The 24,079-nt window shown below is 39.6% G+C and overlaps 1 pseudogene; it reads left to right on the forward strand.

Annotated features, from left to right (window-relative positions):
* The window catches only part of LOC142607531 (beta-glucosidase 12-like), a 31,010-nt pseudogene extending 9,459 nt beyond the window's left edge, over window positions 1-21,551 (forward strand).
* The last annotated feature ends 2,528 nt before the right edge of the window (window positions 21,552-24,079 follow it).

Consider the following 24,079-nt stretch of genomic DNA (forward strand, 5'->3'; position numbering starts at 1 on the left):
CCATCTTACCTACTGTATATCGGCCTTCCTCTCTTCGGGTCTTCGGGTCCTCGGAACCTCACAATAGCCCCTTTAACACTTGAGTTATTAATGACTAGTTAATAACTAAGTTTTAACACTTTACGCACGCTTCTGACCTTCCCTTTGTTTTCACACGTATAGCCGTCTCTTATTTGCGCCGGCCATGACCGCGCTTTGGCGCCTCGTATCCCACGATGGAGCATTTATGGAACCTGGCGTTTCTTTTTCCCACGCACGTTCTACGGCTGGATGGGTAATATACGGTCCAGATCCCGCTTTCAATTATGAGCGGGAAAGTTACCGCTCTTATTTCTTTTACCCCTCCCCTATAAAAGCACACCCTTTGGCTGGATGTGGTTCATTTTGGCACTTTGAAGGATTGAAAGAAGAGTGAGCTCCCGAGGACCATCTTTAAGCAATCTTCAGAGGTGTGTTCCTTTTCCTTTCGTTTCTCTCTACTTGCTTGCTTCTCTTCTCTTACCGCGGGGATTAATGGGTAGGTACGCTAAGCTAGTAAACACGGATGAGGCAAAGGCTGCCTTTAAAAACCAATATAGGATCCCTGATGACGTAACCATCACGTATTGTGAGGAAGAAGAAATTCCACTCGCACCTCGCCCCCCTGAGTCCGTTTTAATTCCCATGATTGCGTTCATCGAGGGGGGCATGGAAATTCCTATGGGTAGGGTTACCAGAGACTTTTTAATAAACTACAGGCTTACCCCTTCACAATGTTCCCCAAACGTCCTTAGAATCTTAGGATGTGTAGATGCGCTTAACCGAAAAATGGGGACCAATTTGACATGGCAAGATGTAAACTGGGTGTACAACTGCCAAAAAGGGGATAGGACTAAATACTACATGAAATGTAGATTTCCATCCGTTAGGTTGATCTCCTGCTTACCCGATTCGAGTAAAGGGATGGACGAAGACTACCTTGTCGTCTCGGGCAACTGGCATGATGGCTTACACTGCCCAACGCCGGCAGAAGGGACGCCGTGTAGTATTCCCGAAGCGGCACGGCACTTAGGAATGACCAAAAATTTTTATATGTTCGCTTTGCTTAACTTATTCATTCTAACCATTTCGTTTCTTATTGTAGACGACTTCCATACTGCTCGAATTTGTCTACCGTAAATCGAGGCGATCTAAACCGGATTCTTCGGTCGAGAGATATTTGTACACGGGACGGACAACTCCGAGCAGCCCACATTATCCTCGGGTACACACCATCTACTAAACGCTTCCAAAGCCCGAAGAACGTAATCGAGCAAGAGACCTACGCTTAGCTCGGATTGACGTTGCGGCCCACAGGTTTTTATTGCTCGCACCTCCTCCTTCGGCCAAGGAACTCAAGACGCACGGCTCCCGGCCCCTCTGCGGCCCGGTTAGTTTATGCCCTTGGACCGAGGCCACTAATCTTGTAGCGGGAAGAGTTGATACGCCTAGGCAAATCCTTCGAGGTGACCGAGAAGGACTTCGAGGTGTTCTACCGTCCAGACGCTCCTTCCAGCTCCAATCTGTCAACCAGAGAAATGGGTTTTCAAGAGAAGGAGCCCGACTTGTTGGCCTTGCTGCAGGCGCATGCGGGCGACTCTTCACCGGTGGTTCCGGTTCCTCCTCGTCCGATCACTCCTATTACTACCCGTGCACTTTCCTCGGAGGTGACGGACAAGAAACGTAAAAGGGGCCAGAGCAGCAAGCACGTGATAGAAATTGAAGAAGGGGAGAATCTCGACCCTTCCATTAAAGATGCCAGGGCTACGAAAGCCCTTTCCAAGAAGGTTGCTCCTACTGGTTCCTCTAAGGACCCCAGTAGTGAGCCTACAAAGAAGGCGTCAGCTTGGCGACCCAACTTTACTCTCAGTTCGGGCAGCCCTGTTATGGATGACGCGAACCTGAGAGACCCGAAGAAGGGAAGCTCGGGCAGGTGGCCGAGTGTCTAGAGAAGGCTCATGCCTTCCGGAAGGATATGGCAGAATTAAGATCCTTCCGTAAGAGGGAGGTTTTCTTGTCTTTGAAGCGGGACTTAGCCAAGGTATTTTTTCAAACCTTTGCACATGTTATACATGAATTTAACTCTTTATTATGACTAACTCTTTTTTACTCAAATACATCATAGGCGGTCCAAGCTTCATTCATGGGCGAGGAATGGGTAGATCACTCTTGGATCTTGCCGAAAAGGTCGATCGAATGCGAGGCGGCGGTAGAGGCACAAAAAGCAAGAAATTTGAACTTGAAAAGAGACCCTCACCCACCTGTCCAGAGGAGAAGGCTCACAAGAATCTGAGTCGGCCACGAAGAGCTACGAGTCTCAAGCAAACCTTGCTCTTGAAGCTCAAAAAACAAGCTCAAAGGACTTGCTCTTCTTGTCGTTGAGCTTAAGCAAGCTCAAGACAAGCCGTCGCAAGGAGCGAGGAACAAGCCGTAGCGGAACAAGCGACATATGATGCGAGGCATGAAAAAGGCTTCGGATAGCTTGGCCGCCCAACTCAAAGGTGTTGCCGGGCGTTTTGCTTGGAGGTATGGGGTCATGCCATGGATCTTTGCCGGGGTGGCCGCCATGCGAACTTCGAGCTCCGGATAGTGTTTACTATCCTTCGGCATTACGGCTTGCTCTGATCCCCCATTGCCACCAAGTGAAGCATTGCGCTGTTCCTATTCACGATCCTTCGGTGCAGCGGCCTCCAAAGGCCATTCTCCCACTCGATCAGTGGAAGGAGTAGTTGAGGGTGATGTGGCTGAAGAACCAAAAAAGAAGAAAAGATAAAGAACGAGAAAAGGAAGGACAAACGGCACGCTCTAACCATTCTATCATAGTTGTTTCCTTCTTCTTTCTTGTTTTCTTTACTTCTTTTCTTTTTTATCGGATGTAAGGGGTTACATATTTGCCCCAATTTTGTAACGGATATTCGTTAAGAGATTAATGTTTAGTCCTCTTCTATTGTTTCATACACGAGTCTAATTTCAATGTGCTACCCCGCAATTGTTACTTTATACGCATTCGAAGCTTACTAAAAAAGATCATAATACTACTTTAACTTGTTCGTTGTACTTATGATTTTTAATAAACATGAAAAGCTTAACCTAAGTTCCATAACTTCATTACTCAACCTTTTGACATTTGAGAGAAGGAATAAAATCCAATATGATAACAAGCAACGAGACTTAATGATTTATTTATGCCACTGCTTTAGACGTTTGAAATCCTTTAGCCGTGATCTTGTTGGACTTACAATTCTGTGTAATGGTTTGCAAGTGGTTAATTTTTCTTAGACTTGTGGCAGGAGCCGAACAAGCACTAAGGTCATTTTAACACTTAGGTTTTTGCAAGTGATTAATTTCTCTTAGGCTTGTGGCCCGAGGAGCCGAACAAGCACTAAGGTTTCACCAGTTTTTTGCAAGTGATTAATTTCTCTTAGGCTTGTGGCCCGAGGAGCCGAACAAGCACTAAGGTCAGTTTAACACTTAGGTTTTTTGCAAGTGATTAATTTCTCTTAGGCTTGTGGCAGGAGCGAACAAGCACTAAGGTCGATTTAACACTTAGGGTTTTTTGCAAGTGATTAATTTCTCTTAGGCTTGTGGCCCGAGGAGCCGAACAAGCACTAAGGTCAGTTTAACACTTAGGTTTTTGCAAGTGCAGAATCAAAACGAACAGAAGCCTCACACAAAAGGAGATTCTTTTCTTAATAATAATATCGTCGTAAGTTATTTACATTCCAAGGGCGAGGAATCACCCTTCCATCCAGATCCTCTAAACGATAAGCCCCTACACCTGCCATTGAGGTAATTCTATATGGCCCTCCCGGTTAGGACCCAACTTTCCCGAGGCGGGATTCTTTGCTACCCCCACTACCTTTCTTAGTACCCAAATCTCCTGGAACCGGGCTGGTCCTAACTCCTGTCATATGCAGCGAGCTTCTGCTGATAGTTGCCCATCTTCACATTGGCTATTTCTCTACTTTCCTCGATAGTATTCAAACAATCATTCATCAGATCGTGATTGCTCGCTTCGTCATACTGGTCGGACTTCAGGGTGGGAAAACCTGACTCTAATGGTATTATAGCTTCCATTCCATACGTCATTGAAAAGGGAGTCTCGCCTGTTGATCTTCGGGGTGTAGTGCGATAAGCCCATAATACATGAGGTAATTCTTCTACCCAGCCTCCCTTAGAGTCATCCAATCGTTTCTTCAAACCCGCCAAGATGACTTTATTTGTTACTTCGGCCTGTCCATTTCCTTGGGGATAATACGGTGTGGAATATCCATTTCTTATTCCCATTTACGCGTACATGCCGGAAAACCTTGCTATCAAATTGAAGACCATTATCAGATATCAAGGTGTGTAGGACCAAGCGAGTTATGATATTTTTCCGGATGAATCTTTTTGCATCCACATCCCTAATGTTGGCTAATGGCTCGGCCTCACCCATTTCGTGAAGTAATCCATGCCGAGCAATGAGCCATCTCCTATTACCCGTTGCTCGAGGAAACGGCAGACGATATCTAAACCCCACTTAGCAAAGGGCCATGGGCTGGACAACGGATTTAAGTTACCCACGGTTGATGTACATTGGGCGCAAACCTTTGACATTGATCACACTTCTTGGCATACTCTTGAGAGGTTCTCTGCATGCTTGGCCACCAATACCACTTGGGTCATGGCTCTATGAGCTAATGATCTACCTCCGGTGTGGCTCCCACACACACTCATGCAATTCTTCCAAACAAAGGTTCCACGGCTTCAAGATGTACGCAAAGGAGGTACGGACCTGCATAGGAACGCATAGAGTTTTGCTCCTCCGATAGCTTGATAACGGGGTGCGCTTCTTCGTATCGTCTCGGCCATTTTTCCATCTTCGGGTAGTATTTTGTCTTGTAAGAAGGCTATAATTGGGTCCATCCGGCTTGGGCCTACATGAATGCCGTGAACCCATCTTGTAGGGATGCTTGTCAAGCTAGAGGACAACAAATCCTCCACCATAACCATACGCGGTAACTTCGATCCCGGCGAAGTGGCAAAGCATTGCTAACGAATCGAAGCATGAGAATTATGTCCCCTTGGGACTTGCTGTACTTGAAAGCTGTCAAACAAACCCAACACCCCTGGACTCGTTTCGGATAGCTTTTCATCCAGCTCATCTTTTGCCTCCAAACTCTCCATTAACTTGACCACCAATCGGGAATCTGAGAACACCCTCACTACTTTTCCTCCCAAATATCTAACCATGCGGAGCCTACTAAGAGAGCCTCGTACTCGGCCTCATTATTAGTTCTTTGAGGAATCCTAACCTCGATGACTTTTCAATGACTAGTTTCTCGGGGGATATTAACACAACTCCAACCTCGGCTCCTTTCGATTCGATGCCCCATCCGTGTAGACTTCCCATGGAGTGATATTTTCCGTTCCAATGGACATTATTGTCATCACGGCATCTTCGGGAGTGAACGACCGTCCGTGAACTCGGCCACGAAGTCGGCAAGGATTTGCCCTTTGATTCTTTGTCCGGGGCATATACTTGATATCATAAGCTCCCGACTTGGTTCCCCACTTTGCTACACGACCCGTATAATCGACTTCAGCGTGATAGCTTGTAGAACAGCGAGTGAGTACTACCACGGTGTGAACTTGGAAGTAATGAGGCAATTTCCTTGTTGCGTGCACCACGGCTAGAAGCGCTTTTCCAACATTAGAGTATCGATGTTCAACTTCTTGCAAGGACTTGCGACATAGTATATTGGTTTACGGACCCCGTTATCATTCCGTATTAAGACAAGACTTACGGAGTGATTTGTAACGACTAGATAAGCATATAGCACCTCTTCCTTCTCGGGCGTCGATAATATCGGCGGTACAGATAAGTATTGCTTTAAATCCTCAAAAGCCAAATTGCATTCGTTAGACCACCGGAAATCTTTCCACCCGTGCAAAAGGCGATAAAATGGGCGGCACACAATACGCGGACCGTGAAATGAACTTGTTCAAGGCTGCAATCATGCCGGCTAATTTCTGCACCTCTTTCGGGTTCCGAGGGGGATGCAATCCTAAGACAGCCTTAATTTGGTCAGGATTAACTTCAATGCCCCGATGAGTAATCATGTACCCCAAAAATTTTCCCGAGCCCACTCCGAAAGAACACTTTGATGCGTTCAAGCGTAACTTATACTTTCTTAACACCGAGAAGGTCTCTGCCGCAAATCAAATGGTCTTCGTTTTCTTACTTTTGATTACCATATCATCGATATAAGCTTCCATGTTACGTCCCAATTGCGCATCAAACATTACCGGTCACCATTCGTTGATAAGTGGACCTCGCATTCTTTAGACCAAAGGGCATTACTCGGTAATGGTAGTTACCATTCGGGGCACGAAAAGCCGTCTTCTCACGATCATTCGGTGACAACGGGATTTGATGATACCCTTGGAACGCATCCAAGAAACTCATTCGGGGTGCCCCGCGGTTGCATCCACCAATTGGTCAATTCTAGGAATAGGGAAAGGATCCTTGGGACATGCCCTATTAAGATACGTAAAGTCACGGACTCTCCATTTCCCATTCTTCTTTTTTACTACAACGGTATTGACGACCATTCGGGATAGAAGATTTCCTTGATCGCACCGGCTTGCTTTAGCTTACCAACCTCTCTTTAATCGCCTCGGCGTGCTCTTGAGATGCTCGCAGGGGAGGCTCCTTGTCTAGGCGTAGCATGAGGGTTAATATTCAAATGGTGGCGAATACCGGATTAATTCTGGTACATCATAAGTCGTCCATGCAAAAACATCGATATTATCTCGCAAGAATTGAATCAACTCTTCTCTTTCTGTGCTCAGCTTGGATCCGACTTGAAAATACTTCTCTTTATCTTCCCCAATAATTACCTTGGTTAGCTTCTCCGAGGATCCTTCATCCTCAATCGGGCCGACTTCACGAAGCAGGCCTCCTTTAATTGCTATGATGTCTCGGGAACGTCCCCTTCCAACGAACCTCGGCCACTGTGCGAATAGTGGCGGACATTAGACATTGCCTAGCCACCGTTTATTTGCCATGTAACACTCCCACGCTTCCCCATGTTGGGTACTTCACCATCACGTGTAAAGTTGATGAAAGCCGCACTCCATTGCATGCAACCACGGTCTAGCCAAAATGGCCGTGTATGGAGAATATGCCATAACAACTATGAAGTTTACATGTACTTCGGAACCACTCCACTGCACGGGCGGCCTAATCATTCCTCGTGGGATCACCTGGTTTCCATCAAAACCGACCAAGGGATGGTCGTATTTTTCCAAGTCCTCCTCTTTCAACTTTAATCCATTGAATGGAATGGGATACATAATCTCGGCACCACTTCCATCGTCCACCAAGACTCGTTTCACATCATATCCCCGTCTGACTGTGACGACCAAGGCATCATCGTGGGGTTGAAACGTTCCCTCTTTATCCTTATCAGAAAAACCCAAAGTAAGTGTCACCGAGGACCTGAGTCTTTTATTTGTTTGATGATTCTCTTCCACGTCCTCATTCCCATACTTGTTTTGAACGGTCATGACCCGAGAAGGTTTCCCAAAGTCTCCTCTCGGCTGGGTCAAGATGACGTTAATAGTGCCTAAAGATGGTTGAGGGGCCTGACCCCAAAACTTCCGAGTATCTAGTTGTTCCTGATTCCCATTCGGCTTTGCCAATAAGTGATTGATCTTCCCGGCCCTAATCAATTGATTTAAATGGTCACGCAACGTCCGGCACTTCTCCGTGGTATGTCCCTTATCCCGGTGGTAATGGCGATTGGAGGTTTTGGTTCCTCGTGGATGCATCTCCACTCATTTTTGTTTGGTGGCCTAAAATATGGCTCATGCCGAATTTTCTCCAGGTATGTGATGCTGGGTTCCTTAAATAGTGAGTTAACTAGAGGGAGACTCGGCGGTCCTCGGATGGGCTTGTAAAGTCTCGCTTGGGCCGAATACCTTGAAACCCCCTGCCGAAGATCCTTCCTCTCTAGATACCCTTTCATTTTGCCTTTGCTTTGCATCGATCCTCTTCTACCCGTTTATATTTATCTATGAGGTCCATAAGCCGACGCATGTCTATCGCGGCCTTCATTGTCAAAGACTTCCTTAACTCCATGCTCCGTGGGAAGACCCACCTTGAAAGTTCTCACGGCTACACTCTCCACATCCCCATCAATTTCATTATACGTTTCCCGGTATCGGTCGAATAGGTTTTGAGTGTTTCACCTTCCCTCATAGACATAGACAGTAGAGCATCCAAAGGTTTTGGAATCCTTGTACAAGTTATGAACCTTGCTCCAAATGCCACTAGTCAATTCCTCGAAAAGACCTCGGGGAACCTTAAACCGCCCAAGCATCAAACCACCTCATAGCCACGGGACCCAACCCGGAGGGAAAAACTCTACACATCAATGCCTCGTTATTCGAATAAACGGCCATCTTCGACTAAAATGACTAACGTGCTCTACGAGGTCAGTCCTCCCGTTATACAGTAAAGATGGGTTGGGAAAACCTACGAGGTAGCTTTGCCCTGTTTATCCTTGCCACAAAAGGGGATTTGGCAATTTGTCTCAGGGCTTTACCCATTGCATCACTCCCGTCCTCGCGATATATTCCATCAGTATCGGGCATCCTCGTCACTTTCAGCTGCTCTGCCCTAACGCCCGAAGACACACTAGCACGGGTCATACTTCGAGTAGGCTCAAACGTTGGGGGATGAATTCCTCCTGGGTTTGCTTCCGAACTATCACTGGAAGAGCTAGCATGACCCTTACGTCTACGCTTCTTACTGTCCACGCGCTTGCGTAAGTATGCTATCTCAGATTGCATCTGTCGCAATACATCGTCGCGAGACATGTGCCCCTCAGTTAACGATCTTTGCTTAGCCCTCTGACCGCCATCATATTCCTTCACCACCCCCGAAGTATGTCCTTTCCCCTTGTCACGCTGGAGACTTACAGCTACGTCCCTGCTTCGTGAACTTACTGATTCTTCCCCTTCTAAATACACCTCCGTCATACACTTCTAAATGGATTATGCTACGCTGTTGTTGTTCCCACAGACGGCGCCAATTGTAAGGACCAAAAAAGAAGAAAAACCAGCTCAAAAACGTTACTGCTGCTTTATTCACTTCAAAGTCCTCGTACAATACATTTGGTAGAGAGGGTTCAACAACAAAAAGCCCCTCTCTATAATGCCCCGACTCTTATTTATACTATTTGCTCTTTTCATCATGGCTCTGCACACCTCACAAGCTACTATGTTTTCCTTCTGACACACATGCATCGGTAATGGAGCGAGTTCTAGCTTTGCATTCAACACTTCGAGTCATATCCACATTAATGCAACAGGATTGATCTCGATATCTCCCAATTAATGCGGCCAGAATGGTTGTTGCTGGGCATTTAATGCATCTCTCTAACTTAGCCTACCACCTTCGGATATTTGTAACCCTTATGTCAGCAATGCCCATGTCACATCATCTTCGGGTATTTTCAGGTAACTTTCCTTACTCCTTTGCTCCATCTTACCTACTGTATATCGGCCTTCCTCTCTTCGGGTCTTCGGGTTCTCGGGTCCTCGGAACCTCACGCAGAATAACGGTAGATTTGTTAAAATTCACATCGAATTAAGAAATATAGGGTTGGGTTCAAGTTACACCTAACATAACTCTAAAAATTGTTACACCACCCAATAACTAATTATTGAATTCATATTTTGAAAATCCAATCATTGGATTACATGTTCTATATGGTCTTAACATGTATGCCAATTTTCATTTCAATCGGATGTAATTTACCATTGATCTATAAACTCAAATTTTATGCATTATTTTAAACTACTAAAGCTTGAATTTAGACAATTGATTAATAACATGACTATTAATCTTTGATCACCTTGAAATTTTGTAAGCGTGAAAAATATATGAAAATAACGTAATCTAACGGTAGATTTGTCAAAATTCACATCGAATTAAGAAATATAGGGTTAGATTCAAGTTACACCTGACATAACTCTAAAAAATGTTACACCACCCAATTACTTATTATTGAATTCATATTTTGAAAATCCAACCCTTAGATTACATGTTCTATATGTTCTTAACATGCATCCCAAGTTTCATGTCAATCGGATGTAATTTACCATTTGATCTATAAACTCATCTTTTATGCATTATTTTAAACTACAAAAACTTGAATTTAGACAATTAATTGATGACATAACTATTAATCTTTGATTACCTTGAAAATTTGTGTGCATGAAAAATATATGAAGATAGTGTTATCTCACGGAAGATTTGTCAAAATTCACATCAAATTAAGAAATATAGGATTGGGTTCAAGTTACACCTGACGTAATTCTAAAAAATGTTACACCACCCAATAACTTTTTATTGAATTCATATTTTCAAAATTCAACCGTTTGATTACATGCTCTATATGTTCTTAACTTGCATGCCAATTTTTATGCCAATCGGATGTAATTTACCATTTGATCTATAAACTCATCTTTTGTGCATTATTTTAAACTACAAAAACTTGAATTTAAACAATTGATTGATGACATGGCAATTAATATTTGATCGTCTTGAAATTTTATAAGCATGAAAAATATATGAAGATAATATAATCTAACGGTAGATTTGTCAAATTCAGATCGAAATAAGAAATACAGAGTTGGGTTCAAGTTACACGTGATGTAACTCTAAAAAATGTTACATCACCTAATAACTTATTATTGAATTCATATTTTGAAAATCCAACTGTTGGATTACATGCTTTATATGTTCTTAACATGCATCCCAATTTTCATGCCAATCAGATTGAATTTACCATTTAATTTATAAACTCGTCTTTTATGCATTATTTTAATGGGAAGAAATTTTTATTCACTTTTGAGAGAGAGAGAGAGAGAGAGAGAGAGAGAGAGTACAAAAGGCTGAAATTCTTGAATTTTAGGCTACCATTTTGAAGTTGAAAGTGCAATAATTTTTTTATGGGTACAATTGTTTAGAAAATAATGATAGACCTTTCTTATATAGGATATATATAAAAGGGTTTTTTTTTTTTTCTTTTAGACTGTAAACAAAAGGTTCATCTAAAGAATATAAATATCTAGATGTTTATATGTTTTTTTTTCTTTGAATTTTAGAATAACTTTTATCTCAAAAAATATATATATATATATTTTTTTATGATTTTTTGTGAAGATCAGTCGTAGCTCTCGCAAATAATTTACTATTAGTAAGGGCATATTTTTAACCCACACAAAAAATAAACTTTTTGCAAGGGATTTTTATTGTCCCTCGGAAATAATTTAGTGGAAGCATTTCCCTCCAAAAATTTTGACATTTTAATGATTATTTGTGAAGGTCGATCCTAGCCCTCGCAAATAATTTAGTATTAGTGATGGCTTTTTTTTAACCGTCACAAATAATACACTTTTTGGGAGAGTTTTTTAATTGTCCCTCACAAATAATATGGAGGGAAAATTTCCCTCTAAAATATTAGTATTTGTGACAGCTATAAGACATAATTGCGACAGCTTTTTTTGTTGGTCACAAATATTTCATATTTTACCAAGTATTTGCGAGGGCTTTATTTTGCCATTACAAATAATATTTCTTGAGAGGGCTTTTTGGGTCCGTCGAAAATTCTTGGTCGCTAATAGGCATTTTTTTTGTAGTGTGTGATCAACTTATCATGCATTATTAATTCACTACTGTGGCCCTCTTATGAATGCAGGTCTACAGCCCTTTGTGACCCTTTTCCATTGGGACCCTCCCCAAGCACTGGAAGATGAGTATGGTGCTTTTTTGAGTCCTCATATTGTGTAAGTGGTTAATTTACGTTATGATCGACCATTTTATTCATCCGAATTCTAATTAGCATACTTTTTACAAATTTCGTCACTATTATGATGTTTAAAATTTAAATTGATGACCCATTTTGAAGATAAGGAATCATGGAGGGGCCCATTTAGATTATTATTATTTTCAATAAATGACTTATTTGTGAAGTTTCTTGCTCATTGTCTTACAGAATTATTGAGTTTGATATTATTTGTTAAGAATTTATCATTGAAATTTTTTTATGTGAGTTCATGATACGATACATTAGCATAATATTAACCTACAATTTCAAATAAGACATTTAACTTCCTCTTGCTTTTAATAGTCCTATAATGAGTTATTTGATTTTTTTTTTTCCAGTATTACTGTATAACTCTGTCCAATATGCTCCACTAAAATGATGACTTTTTGAAAAATGAAAAATATTGAAAGTAACAGTGAAATTGGACAAAATTAGATAGAATGATTAAATTGAAAATATATTAGAGAGAGGATTGAAATGAGAAATGTGGAATTTACAAGATTGAATTGAAAATCTGTAAAAGTTAGAAAGTGCAATTTCAGTAATTTGTAATTTAGTCATTATTTATACCAATCACTTAGTATTTTTATTATTATCCATTTACAAATGTGTTGTACTAACAAAGAATTTTTTATCTACTTAAAAGTTTTTTGTTGCTAAGAGATTTATAGTTCAACTAGTTTGTACCTCCTAGTGTTTCCAATAGAGATTAGAGACATTCAAACTCAAATCCACTTCCCCCAACTACTGAAAGAGAGCTTTTTGCTTTTTGGATAGTTAGGCCTTCTAGATCAGTAACTTTTTTTTTTTTTTTTTTTTTTTGAGGTAATAGATAGAATTTTATTTGATGTACGAAAACTATAATCAGGTACATGTATGGCTGTGTGTCACCAGGCGAAAGATAAGCAGCTGCTGAAAAAAAAGAACATTGACTCAGTGTTTGTATACCAAAGGACCATAGTAGCAAAACTGACTAGACATTTCTCACATAGTTTCTTGAGTAGCCGAGAGTGTCTGGTATTTAGCAAGCAACTCCAGGGCCCCATCATATATCACTTTGGGTTGTGACTGAACATTTTGAAAGTAGGCTTTGTTCCTTGCGTTCCAAATCGCCCAAGTTGTAGTGCACCACTGTTCCATCTCCTCCCGTGTCAGTTTCTCTTGCATCAACTTGAAGAGCTGGAAAAAATCTCTCGCATTGTTGATGCATTTCTGCACTCTTCCTCCAGCCAACGACCACACATTGCGGGCAAAGGGGCACTCCCACAGCAAGTGAACTTCTGTTTCAGGGTGTTGGCGGCAGAACTCGCAGGTACTCTCCACAGCCACTCTTCTTCTATACAAGTTATCTCGTGTTGGCAGAATATTGGACACAGCCCGCCACATAAAATTTCTGATCTTTGGTGGCACATTGAGTTCCCAAATCATCTTCCACAGCTTGTCTTCCTCCCCAGCTCGTGAGTGTTCTGCCTCCACCCCTTGTTTCAGTCGAATAGCAACTTGATAAGCCGACTTAACGGAGAACTCGTGCCTTTTTATTTTCCTTCCATATCAATGTGTTTCTCCTTCGGTCTCTACTAAGTGGGTTGGCCATTATTTTGTCACATGTTTTTGTGGCAAACATCCCAGCCACTTTATTTCTATCCCACTGCCAAGAATGTTTGTCAATCAACTCCGCAACTCTTTGGCTTGGTTGCACGTCCCCTTTAAAGACAGGTTTATGGGAGAGCCATTTGTCTCAATCAACCATAATATTGACTCCATTCCCCAGTCTCCACCTAGAGCCTTCTTGTATCACCTCTCTTGCAGCCAATTAGCTTCGCCACACATAGGATGGGTTGTGGCTCAACTCAGCCTCCATGAAAGAACACTCAGGAAAGTATCTTGCTTTATATACCCGGTAGAACAAAGAGTGTGTATGGTGTAACAATCTCCAAGCCTGTTTAGCCAACATAGCTAAATTAAACACTTCTATGTCTCGAAAGCCCATTCCCCCCTTCTTTGTTGTACATAGTTTCTTCCAATTTATCCAATGTATCTTCTTCTTATTTTTTGTTTGCCCCCACCAATATTTAGCTATTGTAGAGTTGATAGAGTCACATAGGGACTTTGGAAGCTTGAAAAGGCTCATAGTATATGTGGGAATGGCTTGTGCAACAGTTTTAATCAATATTTCCCTACCTACCTTGGAGATAAATTTTTCCTTCCATCCTATGATCCGCTTTATAATCTGCTCTTGGATTTCTTTAAAAGTAGTGACCTTAGATTTTCCACATACCATTGGAAGACCAAGGTATTTTTCACAATCCGTCATAATTCTTGCCCCCAACATTCGTTAAATCGTGTGTTTGACCTCCTCTCTTGTATTCCTGCTAAAGAACAATGATGTTTTCTGCCTATTTATTACTTGCTCGGAAGCTGCTTCATAAAGGACCAAAATGTCCATTAGGCGCTGACATTCCTCTGATGATGCTTCACAAAATAGTAGGTTATCATCAGCAAACAATAGATGGGAAATGCACACTCCATTAGGGCTAGATAAGACCCCATGTAGCTCTCTATTCACCACAGCTCTTATCATTCCAGATAGACCTTCAGCACAAAGTAAGAATAGGTATGGTGATAAGGGGTCTCCTTGCTTAATACCCCTTGATGGTTGAATATAACCTTTCGGCTCCCCATTTATTAAAATTGAGTACAAAGCTGTCCTCACCATCTCCATTGCCAATTGGACCCATTTCTCATCAAAGCCCAATTTCTACATCACTTGTCTAAGAAAACCCCATTCCACCCTATCATATGCTTTACTGATGTCTAGCTTCACCGCCATTTGTACCTTTTTTCCACTCCTCTTATTTCGCATCCTGTGTAACACTGCATAAGCTATTGGGGTATTGTCAGTAATCAGCCTATCTGGTACAAAAGCACTTTGGGCATCAAATATTACATTTGGCAAGATCAATTTCAGCCTATTTGCAATAACCTTTGATATAATTCTAGCTACCACATTTTCTAAGCTAATAGACTGAAAATTAGTCATATATAGTGGTTCATTATTTTTTGGAATCAATACAATGTGTATAATTCATTTTATGTAGCATATGACCCGAATGGAGGACAGACAGAACAGCATTTGTGACATCAACTCCAACAATATGCCAAAATTTTTGGAAGAAAAAAGGGGGCATACCATCGGGACTTGGAGATTTTGACGGATGTATTTGAAAGAGAGCTCTTTGGACCTCCTCTACTGTATAGGGTTGGAGGAGGCTTTGGTTCATCTTCGGAGTGACCACCCTATCCACCGAACTCAATACCGTATCCATTTCTAAGGGACTTGCCGAAGTGAACAACTCCTGAAAATAATTTTCAGCAGCTAATGCTATACCCCCATCAGTAACCTGCTACACACCATCTTTATCAAATATTCCTGAAATGTTATTCTTCCGGCGTCTTTGGCTTGCTCTCTAGTGGAAGAACTTTGTGTTCTTATCTCCTGCCTGCAACCAGATAGATCTAGATCTTTGTTGCCAGTGGATCTCCTCATGGTACAGGTATGTATTAATTTCCTCCTTCACCCTCCTAATTTCCTCCAAATGCCCTCCTGGATTATCCCTAGTCAATTCCTCCAATATCCATTGCTTCTCTTGGATTTTAATTTTTGATTGACCAAAGGTGACTCGACTCCACCCCACTAAAGCACTCTTGCATTGTTTAATTTTTTCAAATAAACAATACATAGGGCTGCCTGTAGTCACCATATTACTCCAAACCTGTTGGATGACAGCTTCACAATCAAGGTGTGTTGCCCACTTCTCCTCAAATCTTCGTGGAATTTTTTTAACTCAATGTTGGTGGCTTAGAGGATGTGTGGTGAGTAGGTTAGGGACATGATTAGAGTATGAAGCTTAAACATGAGAGACCCGAGCCTATGGGAATAATTCTTTTCACTCCATTGTTGCACAGGCCCTATCAAGCCTTAACTGAACAAAAGCATCACCCTCTCTTCCATTATTCCTGGTAAAAATGTTTCCACTATACCCCAAATCAACCAAATTGCAGTGTAGTAGTGTGTTGCAAAAATTATTCATAAGTTGTAGTGGTTTAGGATTTCCCCCTTCCTTTTCCCTTGATTCCAAAATCTCATTATAGTCCCCAATACACAACCATGGGGCTGAACTCTGGATTTCAGGTGCTTGAGTAATGACCAAGTTTCATGCCTTAGTTGTTCTTCCGGCTTACCATAGAAACCCGTAATTCGCCATGGTGAATTTTGATTTGCCATAATATGGGCATCTATATGATTGTGTGTAGGTTTGGATGTGCAGGTCGACTTCATTCTTCCAGAGCATTGCTAGGCCTCCTCTTCTTCCTAGACATGGAACAACCAACATAAAATCATAATGCAACTCACCTTGTATTCCTCTCATCTCCTCAATGGTTTGTTTTGTCTCCATTAGAAACAAAATAGTGGGAGCTTTTTCCCTCACCAAGTGAGAGAGCACATTCACTGCACGTTGGTTCCCAAGCCCCCGATAGTTCTAACTTAGGACGATCATTGCTCTCGGCAGGGATGAGGAGCAATCGACGCCATTGGTGTTTGCTTGTTATCATTGTCCTCTTGGCACTTCTGTCTCTTCCTAAATTTCATGCCTTAGTTGTTCTTCCGGCTTACCATAGAAACCTGTAATTCGCCATGGTGAATTTTGATTTTCCATAATAAGGGCTTCTATATGATTGTGTGTAGGTTTGGATGTGCAGGTCGACTTCATTCTTCGAGAGCATTGCTAGGCCTCCTCTTCTTCCTAGACATGGAACAACCAACATAAAATCATAATGCAACTCACCTTGTATTCCTCTCATCTCCTCAATGGTTTGTTTTGTCTCCATTAGAAACAAAATAGTGGGAGCTTTTTCCCTCACCAAGTGAGAGAGCACATTCACTGCACGTTGGTTCCCAAGCTCCCGGCAGTTCCAACTTATGACGATCATTGCTCTTGGTAGGGATGAGGAGCAATCGCCGCCATTGGTGTTTGCTTGTTATCATTGTCCTCTTGGCACTTCTGTCTCTTCCTACTCTCTAATTCTGTGTTCTTCTCACTTATCTCTATTTTTTCCTCCACTTCCAATCCTCTCTTCTTGCCACTTGCCTTCCCTATTGTTGGACCCATGAGAATTAGATTGTTTTTCTTTGGTATTTTCCTCCTGTATGACTGCGGCTTGGCCTTCTCTTTTCCCTCTGTTGTGTTCAGTTTGGTGGCTGTGTGTTTGTCACTTAAGTGCTCATGTGACTTAGGCATGAGAGGTGGGGCATTGGGTTTAAGGTTTGAAAGGTTTTTAGTGGCCACATCAATGCTGATTGGGACCGAGTATAATTGCACACCATCATCTTCATTCTGCCCCTCAGTATCCAGCCGTTGGTTATTCCCCTTCTCTGTATTCACGTCCAGATTCACTGGGGAGGAATCAGTTATAGATGGAAAAGAATTCCCAGCCGTAACTGATGCTGCATTACTCCTGAAACGGTAATGGCATTTATTTCCTTAATCCCGTGATTTCCGGAGCTGTCATGAGCGTTCCCATGATTTTCGGAGGTACCATTAATGTGTTGGTCTGATTCTGCTTGTGTCTGTTCTACCAGCGCCGCCTCTCTCCGCTGTGATTGGCTATTATTCTTCTTGTTGCTTGGCTCCTCCATTTGCAGGAATCCCGCCTTCATCCACTCTCCATAATGATTGTCCTGCTCCTTCGTACCTTGTGGCTTCTCACAAGTTTTGGCTTCATGCCCAAGAATTCCTTAGCGGAAACAAAAGCTTATCAATCTTTCATATTTGAATGCCACCCAAACGACTTCCCCATCAGGGCCTTTGATTTTGCTTCCTCGTCGGAGTGGCTTGTCCAACGGTATCTCTACTTGAATTCTTAAGAATTTGCCTGGGTCTGCAGCAACGCCCTTACAATCCACCTCATCCACCTTTCCAATCCCCTTTCCTATGTTCGTCGCTACATCTTCACTAAACAATTGAAAAGGTAGTCCCCATACTTGCACCCACAACGGGTAGTGTGTAAACTTGATTGTGCTCGCATTCATTCCCTTTTCCCATCGCCGAAGTAATAGATAATAGTTGTGAAAGCTCCATGGCCCATTGTTAAGTACCCACACCAGTTGGCTTTACATAGTAAATTTGAATTGGAATAGCCCTTCTCCCACATCGATGATTTTGAGATCAGAGCCAAAATTCCACGTTGTGCATAGCAAGTTCTTCGCCGCTCTCTGATTAATTGGTTTATTTGTTAGGAATTTTCCAAACAAACTTAGTGAACATTCCTCTAGTAATCTTTCCCTTTGCCGTGGACACACTTGGATAATTTCACCCTCCTCTGCTGTGAGGTTTATTCTCTGCATTCTTTCGAGTAAGTCTGGATCCATGTTTGTGACTCTATGGTATCGTGAGAGGCAAATGGATGTAATAGAACAGAAACCATTGCTACTGTGATGGAGATAGTGGAGAAAAAACTCACCTAATGTGAGAGGAAAAGCTCCTACCTAGAGGAGAGAAAGAAAAACGTTGTGAAGAAAAATTAGAATGTTAGATCCATAACTGAATCATGCTATAAATGACATGCTCAAATACAAATGCAGAATTAATTGGTGTAATGTCAGTTATTAGATAGTTTTGATACTTTTAAATGTATATGTTTAGGGATGATTTTCGGGATTATGCTGAGCTTTGCTTTAGAGAATTTGGTGATCGTGTCAAGCATTGGATCACTCTAAATGAGCCATCGAGCTATGTCAAGTATGGTTATATTAATGGGAAATCACCACCAGGTCGATGTTCTAGTTGGCAACAGTTAAATTGCACCGGTGGAGATTCTGGGACAGAGCCATATTTGGTGTCACATAATCAACTTCTTGCTCATGCATCTGCTGTCAAAGTGTACAAGCAAAAGTATCAGGTTCCACGCCTAAATTGTTTTATGTTTATTCTTTTTACCTTTTTTTTGGTTGAAAATTGTACCACATCCAATAATAACCTGGCACCCGTCCTGCCAATGTAGTTGAAAGAGTATAAGTTGGGTTCCACTCAGGGCACACTTATTAGCTACAGTTCCCATGGTTGACATGCACTTGATACAGGACAATCTTAGGTAGTTGATTTAAAAACTATTTGCAGAGAAAATAAATTTGCAAGTTAAATTTGTTTTTCAGTATTAGTAATTGAGTAAGTATTATCTTTTTCCATTAGTGTGGGATCGGATTAACTTTTTGTTGAAAGCTTATCAATTAATTTGTTAAAAGTTGCCAAAAATACAAATTCCATTAGCTTGAGTGTGTCCTTATAAATAAGCAAGCTTTTGCTATGTGCAGAAAGTACAGAAAGGCTCTATTGGTATATCCCTAGTCTCAGACTGGTATGAGCCATTTTCTAATGCGAGGCATGACCGTGATGCTGCACAAAGAGCCCTTGATTTCATCTTTGGATGGTAAGTATACTAAAACTACACGACTCTTTGTTTTGGACATCTATTTCACTATTTGTTAGTTATTTTCAAAGAAAAGAATAACCCTTTGCTAGTTTAATATAATAGGTAAAATAAAAGCTTAAAAGATTGTGGTTTGTGGCAGGTTTGTGGATCCCCTAACCAACGGTGACTATCCACATAGCATGCGATCTCTAGTTGGTGACCGATTACCCAAATTCACGAAAGAGCAATCCAAGCTAGTAAAAGGGTCATTTGATTTTCTAGGGCTAAACTACTATACTGCTAATTATGCAGCTGATTCAGATCACTCCAAAGCTGAAAACAAAAGCTACTTGACAGATTCGCAAACTAATACTTCTAGTATGAACTCAAACATTCGGAGCCATGATTCTCTTTTTCTTACGTAACTCATATGTACTAACAAGACCATGCCTTTTTCTTTTGTTGTGGCAGCTGAGCGCAATGGGATCCCCATTGGTCCAAAGGTGAGTATGAAATTGTACATAATATTGATACAGATCTTAAAGATGGTTACAATAGTATGATTCAATTTTTTTTTCTTTTATGCAATTCTTAAATGGTTTAATTTTCACACAACTTGAAGATATATATATATATATATAAAATAAAAAAACCAAAAACAACCCAATGCCGTAGAAATATGATTGGAGAACTCACCAGGAACGCCAACAACCACCAGGAAATCTCTAAATAGACACACACAACGAAAAATGCAACAAAATATGAAAAGCCTTTCAGGAATCTTAACCGGAATTCTCATTCTCCTTTATTCTTGAAACTCAATGCCTTGGACAAAATTGAAAAGCTACAAATATTTTCTAACTAAACCCTTAAATTCCAGGAAAAAAAGAAAAAAAAAAAAAGAGGTTGATGAAAAATATTTCGGTTGATGGATGTAAGATACTAATTAAATTGATTAATAAAAACAAGTTCTTTGAAGGGATAGAAGTTGATGAATAAGTAGTATTTGATGAAAAAATTCTGAAGAAAAAGATTTCCATTTTAAAATTTGTAATCCCTAATGGTGAACCCTAGAGCTTTTGATAATCTCTGGCAGCTTATCGTACTGGTTGGCGTTGCCGTTGAGTTCTATGATGGCTTCTATGGCATTGAGGTTTTAACCAGTTCGTTCTTGTGTTTTTTATTTTTATAAAAAAATCTGAATAATCAGGATGAATAGGATTTTATGTTGTTAAGTTGTTCTTGTGTGTGGTATTCCCTATTCTTCCATTTGAAAAAGAAAAAAAAAATGAGGTGGCACCATTTCATTAGAGTGTGTAAAGAGATTTTAATACTGAATCCTTATTCTTTCTCTAAAATGACATTTCAGGCTGCTTCGGATTGGCTCTATGTCTATCCAAGGGGAATTCGAGACATTCTATTATACACAAAGAAAAAGTACAATAATCCACTAATTTTTATTACCGAGAATGGTAATTTTCTTTTGAACTTTTCAATTATGTTCTCATGAAGTTACAGTGCTAGCCATAGAAATATAAAATTTGAAAGGAATAGTAGTTTGATTTCCTTTTTTTTTTTAATGAATCTGAAAATCTACCACTATATTATAGGAATTGATGAATTCAATGATGCTACATTATCGCTTAAGGAAGCCCTTGCAGACAACTATAGAATTGATTTCTACTATCAACATTTTCAGTATCTTAATAGGGCTATCAAGTAAGTAGAAAAGACCTCTCTCTTTCAGATCTAATACTAATATGACTTTATTACTACTAATATCAATATGACAAATAAACAATTATGAAAATTGTTGTCTAAAGTCCAATTGATCCATTTTTCAATGTAGAGATGGTGTTAACGTGAAGGGATATTTTGCATGGTCATTATTGGACAACTTTGAATGGAGTAATGGTTACACTGTTCGGTTTGACATCAACTACGTAGACTACAAAAATGGGTTGAAAAGACATCCCAAATTGTCTGCCCGTTGGTTTAAGAAATTCCTCAAGCCATGAGATGACGACTTTATGACTATACTCATGTTGAACTATATAGATACTATGGATATACTCATGTTTAAATAATGTCTGTAATCTGTATTCAATAAATTAAATTAAAATAAAATTAATGTCACTGTTTACAAACTCGAATAATTCTTTTATATAGACTTAAAGATCATTTCTTCTCTATTTTAAATAATGGCTGTAATCTGTATTCGATAAAATAAAATTGTCACTGTTTACAAACCCAAATGTGTCTTAATAAAATTAATGTCACTATTTACATGGAAAAATATATTGACTATTTGGCTTTATGTATTAGGCACAACCATATTGCCAAACTAAATTTCATGTAATGGAAAAGTAAATTTAAAGACACAATGATTTGGTTAAGATGAGGAAAACCCTAATGGAAAAAATCTCACGAGTGGTTTAAGGTAACCGCAACTTTAAGAATTTAGTAAGAAAGATTGAGGTTACAAATATAAGGAATATACATGATCCCAGAGTACCTATTTACAATAAAACTTACTGAGCTATCCAACTACAGCCCCACCCAACCTGGTTGGAATATTCTTCTTAGTGAACTTCTTTGTTGTGCAAAAATGTGTCAACTTCTTTGTTGTGCAAAAATGTGTCAAATTATGAACCATGACTTTTGATGTGTTTGAAAGTGGCAATTGAAGGTCTAGTTGAAAACTCAAAAGTTGCTCAAGAACAGCTCAAGAAAAACTTACTGACTAGTGCAATGCATGGAAAAGCGTTTGACAACGACCAAAATATCCAATAATGAATGAAGAATTTAAAATTATCACTTATGCAATGTTATTGTCATGGTTTTCTTTCCTAGACCGTTCAAACAGCAGTAGAAGGAAAATGTTCAAGGTTTATGAGGTCGGATTGAAGTAGAACTAATGTTGAACCATGATGATGTCATAATTAATTTAATAATTATTGAAAATATAAATAAATATATTAAATTGATACAAATTGAACGATTAACTAAAATAGTCTAATTAATTAAGAGAACGATCTTTCAAATGTATTTTTCATATCCTAAGCAAACATAAATATGGTATTTCTTTAAATGTACTTATAATATACATTATTTATATGTTCATAAATTTAATTATTTGATAAAATTTAGCTAACTAAATTAAAAAAATTAATAAAATATATTAATATAGGAGTAGTAAGTTAGAGCACCAGTATTGGTGGTAGTAAAATAACTATTTAGCTATTTTACCACCTCAAGCACCAAAAGGAGTCCAACATCAATGGTGTAAAAGCTAAATTTTTTTGGCAACTTAGCAATTTACCAAAGCAAAAAGGAATAAAAAAAAATTACTTATGCTTTTTGTTGGATTTTGTGATAGAGAGGAACTGAGAAAGAAATTAATAAAAAAAATAAATAATATTTGGCTGAAAGAAAGAAAAAAGAGAATTAATGTTGGTATGAAATTAGAGACATTGGACACTGGAGTAAAAAGGGGTATTATATAAATACTAACCTCATCACACGCGCTTCGTGCGTGTAATGAGACTTTTTTTTAATTAAAAAAAAAACCTATGTTTTTATTATATATATATATATATAATTTTTATTTTGAGAATATAATTTTTAAGTGGATAAAGCAATTTGACAATCAATAGATGAGTAGCCCTATTTTTTAGGCAATATTTTAGTGAGATTTAGAGTTGTATTTTTATCAAATTATCCTTTTTTTTTTGTCTCTAGTTAAATATAGAGGTGTAGGTGAACAAAAACAATGAGGATTCCAAACAGAGAAAATCCCTTAAATAGTAGTAGAAAAAGTAAAACCTATTATCTAGTGTCTCTAGTACTCTGCTACTCTACTATTAGTGCCCGGGTTAGAAAACCAATGAAAAAAAAGTAAAACAATTAAGGGTTTCACTAATGTGTGTCTTTAAGGCATACACTAATAAACAATTTTATGAAACTTTTTATGAAAAAATTATAAACTTTTTTGACAATTTTTTCAATTCTCTGTAAAATATTTCCAAATATAGATAATTAATGTGTGTCTTAAGAGTATACATTAACTTAACCCAATAATTAAATACCATATTTCATGTCTCCCAACATCCTTTTCCTACTCTCACACGTTTTTCCAACTTTACAGCCCACGTATTAGAGCAGTTGCATCAATACCTTTATAATAGAAAAAGTGCATCATTTTACAAATTTTTGTTCAAAATCTACCCACATCAATCCTTTTATATTATTATTCATTTTCGAAATTACAACCGTACGTATTTACACAGTTACTGTAGCTTTCTATTTTATTTTTTTATTATTTTTTCTATCTCATCTCTCATCTGGTTATCTCTCCTCTCTCGTTCGATCTCTCTCTTCCTCAACCCTCTTTCTTCTCTTATCTTCTCTTAAGTCCAACAACAAATCATCAAATTCTTCAAACTTAATCTAAATCTAGATTCCAAATTCATCAAACCCTCTCCTAAAAAAAAATCACCAAACCCATATAAATAATCAAACCCAAATTGCAAAAGAAGGAGAAGAAAATAAAGAAATAGTAGAAGAACAAGAAGGTGCCAAAGAAGAAGCAGCAGCAGCAGTCTAGTGGAGAGCCCCAAAATCACCACCCACTGTAGTGGAAAAATTTGCCTAAAATCACCACCCCAATTGCAAACCCAAAATCACTGTCCATAATCAAACTCAAA

The sequence above is a fragment of the Castanea sativa genome, chromosome 8, assembly GCF_040712315.1.
Source record: "Castanea sativa cultivar Marrone di Chiusa Pesio chromosome 8, ASM4071231v1".
Lineage (NCBI taxonomy): Eukaryota > Viridiplantae > Streptophyta > Magnoliopsida > Fagales > Fagaceae > Castanea > Castanea sativa.